Raw genomic sequence first — 13,199 nt, 5'->3', positions numbered from 1 at the left:
TCGTCTGTTTCTATATCAGAGGCATCTGCACGGACGGACCGATCACGGCAATGGCCATTTTGGAATTACTGTATGCTATCCAAGACTCTATTTAGGTTCTGCTTGATGCCCTCAAAATGTTCCCCTAGGTGCAGCAGCACTACACTTTCCCATCAGTTTAGGGACTCTGTCACTGTAGATGAGTTGTATAGCCTGCAATCCGTTATAGCGAGTGTGAAAGGGCATACCAGCTTAGATTTGCTGTGTATAGTATTCCGTCCCGTTTAACAGATAAGTAGGAGGAGGGGGGTTCAGCAGCCCTGATCTCAAAAACAGCACATAATGCAACAACTTTCTTGAATCTTCTGAGCTGTAGATAAAGTGAGATCACTCCGATTGACATTTCTACTTCATAAACAAGTAGGAGTCAGTCTGTGCAGGGTTACGTTGTTTTCCGCTGCCAGGGCTGCTTCATAAAGGAGTACTGCGCCACTGCTCTTGTGTTGAAAAAATCACCCAGATAAGTCGACTTTGTAGATGCAGCTCTTAAAGGGACAGTCTACACCAGAATTGTTATTGTTTTAAAAGATAGATAATTCCTTTATTACCCATTCCCCATTTTTGCATAACCAACACAGTTATAATAATATACTTTTAACCTCTGTGATTATCTTGTATCTAAGCCTCTGCAAACTGCCCTTTTATTTCAGTTCTTTTGACAGACTTGCAGTTTAGCCAATCAGTGCCTGCTCCCAGATAACTTCACGTGCACGAACACAGTGTTATCTATATGAAATAAGTGAACTAACACCCTCTAGTGGTGAAAAACTGTTAAAATGCATTCTGAAAAGAGGTGGCCTTCAAGGTCTAAGAAATTAGCATATGAACCTCCTAGGTTAAGCTTTCAACTAAGAATACCAAGAGAACAAAGCAAAATTGGTGATAAAAGTAAATTGGAAAATTGTTTAAAATGACATGCTCTATCTGAATCATGAAAGTTTATTTTGGCCTAGACTGTCCCTTTAAGGGTGACGTTTAATAGGGATAGCATAGATTTTTCCCCAAATTAATCTCAATATGTGTAGGTATATTATGATTATAAGTGGGAGACTCAGGGAAACACGTCTGATAACTTCAGTGACTAGCTCCGCCCCCCAGGCCCTGGGCTTTTAACGAGTTCCAGACTGGTCACGATCACCCAGGAAGGTCTCCGAAAGCATGTGCCCTGAGACAGATGTTCCTGAGATATCCACCACGGGAGAGAATCCCTTGATGACTGTTCTAACTCTATTCTCTGAGATAGATCCACATGGTCGCCATTCCATTGTCTGTGCATGCACAACTGGAGAGCTCTCAAATGGAATTGAGCAAAAGGATTGATGTCCATGGAAGCCAGCATTAGATCGATTACCTCCATACATTGAGCCACTGAAGGATGAGCAGTAGCCTGAAGAGAGGCCAGAGGAAATAGGCCAGAGAATCTATTATGGTCCCTAAGAACACTCTTGTAGCAGGGGAAAGGGAGCTTTTTTTTCCAGATTCACATTCCATCCATGGAAGCGAAGAAAAGACTATATTGTCTTTTTTTGGATTGAATATCCACACACTTTATTTGGGAATTCATTTGGATGTGCTAAATGTAATATCAGTTTTATGTAATGTGTTATCCATAATATGTTTTTTAAGATGAGTTTCATATATGTTTTCATATATTGTGATCACTGTATGCATGTAAATTGTTAGTTCAAATTTAGATTTTTAGTTTTTAACATATTAATTAAATAATTTTATATGTTTTAATCCATTTTAAATCCATTGAATATACTAATTATATTAATTCAAATATATTCATACCAAGGGTATCATACTTTAGCCAGGCACTGCGCAGCTGTATTTGATTATTAGAAAATCTGGAGAAGGTTTTCCCTCGACAATTTCTATAATCTCCCCTTTACCATTTTAACTAACTGAGGAATAAGGGATTCCTCTATATATACAGCAGCTTTGTTTGCAATTTTCTCTTAGCGCTGTGGCATTTGTTGTGTTTTTTTTTTGTTGAAAAGATGACGCCTGAACCAATATGCCATCCAGGTAGGGTGACACAGCAATTCCACAAGAACGGATCACTGCCCAAAAGAGCCCCCAGAACCTTTGAAAAAATTCTGGGAGCCATGGCTAGACCAAATAGAAGGACCACAAACTGGAAATGTTTTAGGTCTATGGTTGTCATGAACGGACCCTCTTGTACTAAAGGAAGAATAGAGTGTATAGTCTCCATCTTGATTGAAAAACTTGTTTAGACACTTCAAGTCTAGAATGGGATGGAAAGTTCCCTCTTTTTTGGGAACTACAAATAGGTTGGAGTAGAACCCGAGACCCTGTTCCTGCATTGGAACTGGAACTATCACTCCCAGGGAGGAAAGATTTTGTATACATTTCAAGAACGCCTCTCTCTTTATCTGGTCTTCAGATAATCTTAAAAGAAGGAATCTGCCTCTGGGAGGAAAAGTCTTGAATTCCAATTTGTAACCCTGGGGGATACTATGTCCAGGGATATGGGAGATCTTGTATCCAGGCTTGAGAGAACTGAGAAAGTCTGCCCCCCACCTGATCTGATCCCAGATCGGGGGCAAACCGTTCATGCTGATTTGGAATCAGCTGCAGGTTTCTTTGGTTGTTTCCCCTAGTTCCAAGACTGATTGGGTTTCCAAGAAGACTTTGATTGTTCCTGCTTGGAATAAGAAGAGGAAGGCTTTCCTCTGAAGTCACAAAAGGAACGAAAATTACTCTGACGTCCTTTAGGCCTATTTTTGCTATTATGAGGTAGAAAAGACCATTTTCCACCCATAATATCAGAGATAATTTCTGCCAAACCGGGTCCAAACAAGGTTTTGCCCTTGTAAGGAATTGCCAGAAGCTTGACTTTAGAGGAAACGTCCGCAGACCAGGATTTCAACCATAAAGCCCTGCGGGCTAGGACAGCGTAACTAGAAGTTTTAGCTCCTAGTCTAACTACCTGTAAAATGGCATCTGCAATAAAGGAATTGGTCAACTTAAGAGCTTTAATCCTATCCTGAATTTCATCCAAGGAACTCTCTACTTGATGAGAATCAGACAAGGCGTCGAACCAATAAGATGCTGCACTAGTCATGGTGGCAATACACACCGCAGGTTGCAATTGGAGACCTTGATGAACATAAATCTTTTTTAAATAAGCCTCCAGCTTTTTGTCCATCGGATCCTTAAAAGAGCAGCTATCCTCAATAGGAATAGTGGTTCTCTTAGCCAGAGTGGAAATGGCCCCTTCAAGTTTGGGTACAGTATACCAAGGGTCTTTAATGGAGTACTCGACAGGAAACATTTTCTTAAAAATGGGAGATGAGAAAAAGACACCCCTGGTTTCTCCCATTCCTGTGAGATAATCTCCCTAGCACGGTCTGGCAAAGAAACTAGATTTCTTAGGAGTGACAACGACAGGGGAATCAGAGTCATCTAAAGTAGCTAAAACTTCCTTTAACAATACACAAAGGTATTCAAGCTTAAATCTGGAGGATACCACCTCAGTCTCAGAAGAAGGAATTATACTGTCTGAATCTGAGATTTCATCCTCAGAAAGTCCCGATGTATTTTCCTCATCAGACTTATAAAAAAGGGCAACTTGGGAAGCAGAACTGAGGACAGGCACCTTTCTTTCTGAATTTCTAGATTTCCTCTTGCGTTTTCCCTGTAATCTGGAAATGGCAGCTAATACCACATATACTGCTGATGATACCTGGGCAGCCATTTCTGCTTTTAAATACACTCCACTAGGAGTTGTAGAGGAACCGCAGGGCACTGCATGTGACACTATTGAGGCTTAGGATGTAGCAGGAGAAAGATGAGGTATTATTTTAACAGCATCATCCTGAGAGACATTAGGCAAAAAAATTTTACTTTTATTTTGCAAGATTTTCTTGACACATGAAGAACAAAATTGCATAGGAGCTGCAATGTGTGCATCTAAACATAATAAGCATGAATTCATGAAAGCAGGCTCTTGCTCCATATCCGACATGTTGTGAAACAGTAAATAAACTTGTACAGATAAGTTTCAAATATTTTAATATCCAATTAAAATAAGCTAAGGAAAAAATACACTTTACATATTATCCCAAATTAGGATCGATCCCCAGCTAAAATGATGTGAGAAAAGTTAAGAAAAAACATTTATTAAACATCAAATAAAGTCTTAAAATACCCCTCAGGCAGCCCCACACCTCAATTTCTTAGGTTCCTTACCGTTACCAATTAAGACCGGATCACCCAGAAATGGAGAAAAATAACTTTTTCCTAAGAAACATTATGAAGTAAAGCCGGTCATGTGACCGCAACTGCCGAGCTCAAATTACTTCTGCGACACAGAGAGAGAGGCACTAAAAATAGCTTCCTGGTACACTGAGTACCAGAAATAACTGTTTTTTCAAACAGGACAGTTTAAAATGTTGCATTGTTTTATTTTAAAGTAAAGGGAGAAGTTAATAAACTGCTGAAATAGAAAATGCAGCCTTACTTTCAGTTTAAACTTGTATTGTTTTATCAAGAAAATATGTTTCAGAAAATAAAGCCTAATACAAACATTTTACCCTTTCTTTTTAATGAGTTTAAATGTTAGTCTCACACATGCTACAGTGCCTGCTTCATGCCCCAGTGTAACCCATACAAGAGGATTATCTATGTCCCAATAAAAAAAAACAGTGTCTTTTAATTTGTTAAGTGCATGGTCTCCCCAACTGGAAGAAAAAGCACTTACCTGTTCAGCTGTCCGGCATGTAGACAGTTACAAGGTATGAGAAGAAACAGTTCTTCACAGAGACATTTGAAAAAGAAAGAACAGAATAGCCAACTCTGGCTTTCTAAACTAGGGCATCAATTGTTAGGAAAAAGCAGTAAGTACCTATTTACAAGCTCCTAACTGCTTTAAAGCCACCATTACCCGACTGCAAGTAATGACGTGGAATACGGCTATACCCCAAAACTTGCTTGTAGATGTAATCAAAATTTTTCTTCAGACACCTAAACCTCACCTCCTCCATGCACCGAAGGCAAAGAGAATGACTGGGGGTTGTGGGTAAGGGAGTGATACTTAGCAGTTTAACTGTGGTGCTCTTTGCCTCCTCCTGCTGGCCAGGAGTGATATTCCCAACAATAATTATTCAAGCCGTGGACTCACCATATCTTAGGAAAGAAAAGTAAATGTTAAAAAATTTAATTAACCCCCCCCCCCCCCTACAACTAGGTACTGGAAGACAGCTGCATGTAACTAAGATGACTGTATAAAGTGAGGGTTGAGAGTTATAGAGCTGCTTGGGGGGATCAAAAATTAAAAAAATAAATAAATGAAAGAATTACAAACACTATCTCTAAACTGCATACTGGCAGACTCTCTGCCAGTACCTAAGATGTTGGTGACCAATGTGAGGGGGGTGGGGTTAAAGGAGAGAAGAGTGCTGTTTGGGAAGGATCAGGTAGGGTTTAGGTGGTGGGAGGTATCAGGTGGGAGGGGAATCCCTTCACTACAGCTAAAATTAACCTAACAAGCTACCTGACTAACCCCTTCACTGCAGGAAATTGTGGAAGTATGGTACGCAACTGCAATAGCGGCAAATCCATATACACATGCACACACAAATACAATAACTTACATTCAGACTCACACACACAGAAAGACAAACACAAAGGCACATGCACTCACACACAAAGGCACACACACACAAGCAAGAGAGAAATAACTGCAGGCATGATGTGCAGTATGTTGGAAATGCACCTTTTTTTTTTTTACTGTGGCTGCCTCCCACCAAACCTGGACACATAAATGGAAACACGGACTTTCTGGGTTTCCAGTTGACCATCCCTGATCTACTTAATTGTGGTAATATGCTGAAGATATATATATATATAATCTTCAGCAAAAACAGGAACCAGACATGATTTCTTCAAAAACAGGGGTCAAATTTGACCCCTGTTTTTGAAGAAATCCTGTCTGGTTGCTGTTTTTGCTGAAGATTGTTTATTTTACAGAACCTTCAGGTGGTTGTCTCATGGAGGGCAGATTCACATAGTGTGGCATGTGTACTGTATATATATATATATATATATATATATATATATATATATATATATATATATAAATATATATGTAGCCCTTAGTTTACGCCGGGGTTAGGTTCCAGGAGGAATGGTTGTAAATCGAAACCATTGTAAATTGAAACCCAGTTTATAATGTAAGTCAATGGGAAGTGAGGGAGTTAGGTTCCAGGCCCCTCTCAAAACTGACATAAGTAACACCTAATACATTATTTTTAAAGCTTTGAAATGAAGACACTAAATGCTAAACAGCATTATAAACCTAATAATATAGATTGTATCATCATCAAACTAAGTTTAATGAACAAAAACATTTGCTAAACATCACCTAATAAAATAATTACACAACAGACTGCATCATCATCAAACTAAGTTTAATGAACAAAAACGTTTTTTTACTTGCATTCTTCTGCAATCAGTTCTCTGCATTGTTAGCATGTTAGATACTATTGGGTCTGCACCTATTCTAGGCATTTCAATCTGCAGTGATTAATCAGCAGTTAGGCACTCTCACCTCAAGCAGCTGGACAGGAAGATAATAGGGAAGTGGCTGCTCGATAGCTTATGTCTGCTCTGTGTACACAGATCAATTTCAGACCTGTTAAGTTGCATACCTTTGCTGCAAAACAAGCGGACAGCTCCACCTACTGGCTATATATATATATATATATATATATATATATATTTTGTGTGTGTGTATATATATATATATATATATATATATATATATAATGTCCAGCTATGAATTGCACTCCTTGTCAACAGCTTTGCATCTGCCAGGGTGCATATGTCAGAAAAAATACAAAGATCTAAAAAAGACAGCACTCACTGGACTTGAAAGTAAAAATTAACTTTTAGCTATCCAGAGTTAAAAATGGGGGATAGGCATGATGTTTTGATGCTGTACTAGCATCTTTATCAAATGTCCCAAAGTGAAAAGGCTGATGCTTCAGGGTAGGTGGTGCACCATCAGCGTGATGTCCCAAGGAAGGTGTGTTTGAACTGGCAATACTGCCATAATTTATAGCCCCTCCTGTCAGAAATTAGGATAGTTTGCAGCTGTTTACGTATCCTCTTCGTGCTATAGCATAAGACATCCACCACGTTGGTAGTTACAGCTGATTGGAGTATTCGATTTTGGGCACCGACAATTGTTACAGCGTAGATACCTTGTGGCTAATTAGCATATGCAACCTTGCGATCCTAGGTATACACCCCACGGGCCTGCATCAGACGAATCAGATGACTCAAACATCCATATCGATAACTAGGGATTCATAAGTTTTATCACAACCTTCACTCCAATACATTCCACCATTCAAAAAGCTGTACGCAATAGATGAGATATACTGGAGACGGATAAAAGTCTCGCCAATTGGAAACAAAAACAAACAAGACTGGTATACAGAAGAGCAAGAAACATCAGGGATCTACTGGTAAAAACAGATCCGAAGGGTAGATACCAGACTGATTCATGGCTACAACCCAGAAGGATGGGATGCTTTCTGTGTGGAGAATGTGTGACCTGTAATACCATGCAGACTGGGGACTCTTTCCAACATCCACATAAAAATAAACAATATTCCATACGACATCGCCTCACGTGCAATAGTACTTTTGTCATTTACACATTGATCTGTCTATGTTCCTTGTTTTATGTGGGCAAAACGATCAACCAGTTCAAGGACAGGATGGCTAACCATAAATTTTCAACCAGAAAGGCCATAAAGAAAGGCAAATTTGATCTCCCAGTTCCACGGCACTTTGTTACCCATAAACATAACCTGTCAAGCTTACGCTGCATGATAATCGATCATTTACCACCACAGAAGAGGGGGGGTGATCATGCCAGGATGTTGCTACAATTGGAATCCCGATGGATTTATATGCTGGACACTGTGTCCCCAAAGGGACTGAATATAAAACTTGATTTTGGGCCATTTATTGGCTAAAAAATGGATACTTATTTTAGAAACACTCGACATAGATAATAATATTTCTTCATCTCCTGAAGATTTGCTTTCTCCTATTAGGTGCAGGGGGACACTCATATTTAAACAAAAAACTGACAGATAGGATATGTTACCCTATCTGAGATAGACTACATTTGTAGCACTCTGGGGATTGTTTAATTAAATAACTTGTGGTAACAGAGATAGTCGTGCAAAGATGTGCAGAGAACAAAGACAAAACTGTCTGAGTAAACTAAATACCATTAAAAATTAACTTTTATTAAGGCTTAGTTAAAATTGGAAAACACACACTTAAAAACACTCTTAGGAGCCAAGATAATATTACTTGTTAATCGTATATTGGTTGGTGTGGTGGGTAAAAAAATTATCTATAAATAGATAACTTATAAGGTATGGGGGCTAGTAACAATTCTATGTATTCAATATATACCGGAAGTGGCAACTCAAAATATGATTGATCAGTATGTTGTTGCTGGTAATTTATTGAATAGTTGTATACTTAGGTTCACTGCAATTAATATTGTGAATTTGCTGTGGAATTAACTCAATACGTTACAGTACACTTGTGCATATATAATTAAGAGGCTTGAGTAATTATACACTTTTATTCATTGTGCGTACAGTCAGGGACTTTATATAGGATCCCTTTAAGTTTCACTTAATTTTCTATACGCATCTTGTATATGAGGCTGTGTTCAAGCCTGCACTACACAAATAAAGGCTAAATGCTTTATATTTAATAATGTCTTTTATATTAGATATACAAAGTCCGGCGGGTATACACTTTGTTATATAGAGTATCCGTGATATTGGAGATCACCCCTTATTGTGGTGTTATCACCGTTAGTAGTAAGGTATTTCGATATTATTGTATCTTCTATAAGAAATTGTTTCCAGATAAAGCGATATAATACATATAGCCTTCTTAAGGTTCCATTATGTTTATCCCTCTAGGTGTAGAAATACCCAGTATTTGGGACTGGGACCTTATTAGTTAATGTTATATTGGAGTCAAAAATGAGATTCTTGTTTTAAAGTATCGCTGTGGATGTTTATTACAGGGTGATAAACACTGGGTAAATAGCGTTCCTGTTCTTATATAGAGCAGACAGATCTAGTGACTTAGTTCAAGATATGCCTTTAAGTAAATGGCAAATTATCAACTGCTCTGAGTAGTAACAAGAATGACCGCTATTTTATAAGCTGCACGGTACCTGTGTAATGTTATAACACAACAGACATACTTGGTAGAAAATATATATAAGATTTCAATTTAGCATAACAAAATGAGACATTATTAGTGCGGTATTGAGCCCTGTGTAGTCACAATTTACTAGAAGTGGTGTGAGTACTGCTAACGGTTAAATTCTCCAGCAGCTTGTGTGAACGTCAGCGTTCTGCCCCCATTAACCACTCACAACTGTTAAGGTATATTGCGGTTCAAATTATCTTAATCTATCGAGGTTCCTAAGGCTAGCTAAAAATACATGAGCTCCAAGGGCTCATCACCAGTACCCTAGCGTCCCTAACGTCCCTAACATGTTTCGCCTCGCGGCTTTTTCAAAGGGTGAGCGCGCCGCTCACATACTGGTCTTTTAAAGCCTAGTGGTCACACCTCCTGGGTGACGATTATTTCTGACAGCCAATCCTCATCCTCTACTGTGTAGAGACCGCCTGTCATTACGGTTGAAGTTTTAGAGTTGTTTAATTTGTTGCTAATAATAAAGTAAATGCACACATCAACTGCCAAACTGAAGGGGTAATATACGCATTACGCTGCAACTGTAATCTGTTCTATGTTGGCATGACAACCAGAAAAATAAGAGTAAGGTTGCAAGAACACTTGAGGAACATCAAAAATGCCAAAAAGGACTTACAAGCAGGAAAACAACTCACCTCGGTGGCCAGACACTTTTTGTATAAACACAATTCAAAACAAAGTAATTTAAAATGTTTTGGAATACAAAGAGTTAAGCTGGGGATCAGAGGTGGGGATCTAGAAAAAACCCTTCAAAAAGCTGAAAGTAAATGGATTTTTCTCCTTAACACAGTTTACCCATCAGGGTTAAATGAGTGTAACAATCTCTCCCCTTTTCTGTAAAAAATGTGAAAAAAATGTGCAATGAATAGCACAAATTCATGATAACACAGCCTAACCCTCTAAACAATTTTATCAACCGCCAGTATCTCAAGATCTAATTTTAACCAAGTTATTTGTGTGTTGAAGGTAGAAGTAATCTTTACCTCTTGCCTTATAAATTAAATTAAAATTCAATCCTAACATCACCATATACTAAAAAACGTTCATAATTAAAATAAGGACATACAGAATCACATTCTAGTGTACAACTATATGCACTAGTTATCTAAGGACTAGCTAATGTTAGTCATCTAGAATCATAATCAAGTGCACAACAGTATGAACAAGTTATTTAAGTATTAGTTTATGATAGTCCTTATTAACACTATATAAGTCTTAAGCACATAATTCATTGCAACTTTTATACACTAGTGGTGTTTATTATTAATAAAAATTCATCGTTCTTACATGCTTCACAGTCTGCACACAATACACACCAATTCACTATTACTTTTAAATAATTTTAGTAATATCTATTTATTTTTAGCACTGTTTTACAATTAAAGTCACAAGTAGTTATTTAAAAACACAGCACAATAGCATTTTTCACTAAACATTTACACTCAGGATTTTCATTTAATACTACACAATATTGTGGTATAACACCAGCATAAGTAATGAAGTTATAATATAAACAAAGCAGTCACAATGCAATATATAGCACTAGTTCACGGTGGCACCTACAGGGTTAATTCACTACGTAGTATCACATAGTTTAGGGAATACAGTGCTTCAACTTAAGGATAAAATAAAATGAAGTTGTAAATTTATGGCTGAGCATTAAGCCCTGTTATAAGGCTACGAGAACTCATTTATCCTGATTACTCCAACATAATTCATTTGATCTTACAACTCAATTGATTTTATAACCTCAACATTACAATAAAGTTACTTTTATTATTAGCAACAAATTAAACAACTCTAAAACTTCAACCGTAATGACAGGCGGTCTCTACACAGTAGAGGATGAGGATTGGCTGTCAGAAATAATCGTCACCCAGGAGGTGTGACCACTAGGCTTTAAAAGACCAGTATGTGAGCGGCGCGCTCACCCTTTGAAAAAGCCGCGAGGCGAAACATGTTAGGGACGTTAGGGACGCTAGGGTACTGGTGATGAGCCCTTGGAGCTCATGTATTTTTAGCTAGCCTTAGGAACCTCGATAGATTAAGATAATTTGAACCGCAATATACCTTAACAGTTGTGAGTGGTTAATGGGGGCAGAACGCTGACGTTCACACAAGCTGCTGGAGAATTTAACCGTTAGCAGTACTCACACCACTTCTAGTAAATTGTGACTACACAGGGCTCAATACCGCACTAATAATGTCTCATTTTGTTATGCTAAATTGAAATCTTATATATATTTTCTACCAAGTATGTCTGTTGTGTTATAACATTACACAGGTACCGTGCAGCTTATAAAATAGCGGTCATTCTTGTTACTACTCAGAGCAGTTGATAATTTGCCATTTACTTAAAGGCATATCTTGAACTAAGTCACTAGATCTGTCTGCTCTATATAAGAACAGGAACGCTATTTACCCAGTGTTTATCACCCTGTAATAAACATCCACAGCGATACTTTAAAACAAGAATCTCATTTTTGACTCCAATATAACATTAACTAATAAGGTCCCAGTCCCAAATACTGGGTATTTCTACACCTAGAGGGATAAACATAATGGAACCTTAAGAAGGCTATATGTATTATATCGCTTTATCTGGAAACAATTTCTTATAGAAGATACAATAATATCGAAATACCTTACTACTAACGGTGATAACACCACAATAAGGGGTGATCTCCAATATCACGGATACTCTATATAACAAAGTGTATACCCGCCGGACTTTGTATATCTAATATAAAAGACATTATTAAATATAAAGCATTTAGCCTTTATTTGTGTAGTGCAGGCTTGAACACAGCCTCATATACAAGATGCGTATAGAAAATTAAGTGAAACTTAAAGGGATCCTATATAAAGTCCCTGACTGTACGCACAATGAATAAAAGTGTATAATTACTCAAGCCTCTTAATTATATATGCACAAGTGTACTGTAACGTATTGAGTTAATTCCACAGCAAATTCACAATATTAATTGCAGTGAACCTAAGTATACAACTATTCAATAAATTACCAGCAACAACATACTGATCAATCATATTTTGAGTTGCCACTTCCGGTATATATTGAATACATAGAATTGTTACTAGCCCCCATACCTTATAAGTTATCTATTTATAGATAATTTTTTACCCACCACACCAACCAATATACGATTAACAAGTAATATTATCTTGGCTCCTAAGAGTGTTTTTAAGTGTGTGTTTTCCAATTTTAACTAAGCCTTAATAAAAGTTAATTTTTAATGGTATTTAGTTTACTCAGACAGTTTTGTCTTTGTTCTCTGCACATCTTTGCACGACTATCTCTGTTACCACAAGTTATTTAATTAAACAATCCCCAGAGTGCTACAAATGTAGTCTATCTCAGATAGGGTAACATATCCTATCTGTCAGTTTTTTGTTTAAATTCTGCTCTACTACATAGCACCGTTTTCCTTTACCATACTAATGTGCTGCATGCACATAAGTTAATTAAGAATAAAGGGGATAATTTTATTACATTGAAAGTAGTGCCATTGGACCCTATCCTCTTTTGTTCAAGGAAACTCATATTTACATGTGTTTATACGGTTTTTTATATTCCCCCCCCCCCCCCTGTTTTTTATACACAGTATCATTAGCCCTCCACTCTGTATTGGACACTGCGCTTTATATAGCTTGACATCCACCATCCAAACATCAATTAGGGATTATAGGATTAGACCAACGATTGAACCTGCTATATGTGGGGCACGAACTGGAAATATATCTTAGGATGAATTACAGGATCATTAGAGTTTGTGTGTGTGTGTATCACCTGTGCCTATTGTTTTACCTCCCACAGACAGATGAAATCAAGCTGATTATATGCA

The sequence above is a fragment of the Bombina bombina genome, chromosome 3 (genome assembly GCF_027579735.1).
Source record: "Bombina bombina isolate aBomBom1 chromosome 3, aBomBom1.pri, whole genome shotgun sequence".
NCBI classification, from domain to species: Eukaryota; Metazoa; Chordata; class Amphibia; order Anura; family Bombinatoridae; genus Bombina; species Bombina bombina.
This window is presented reverse-complemented; position numbering follows the sequence as displayed.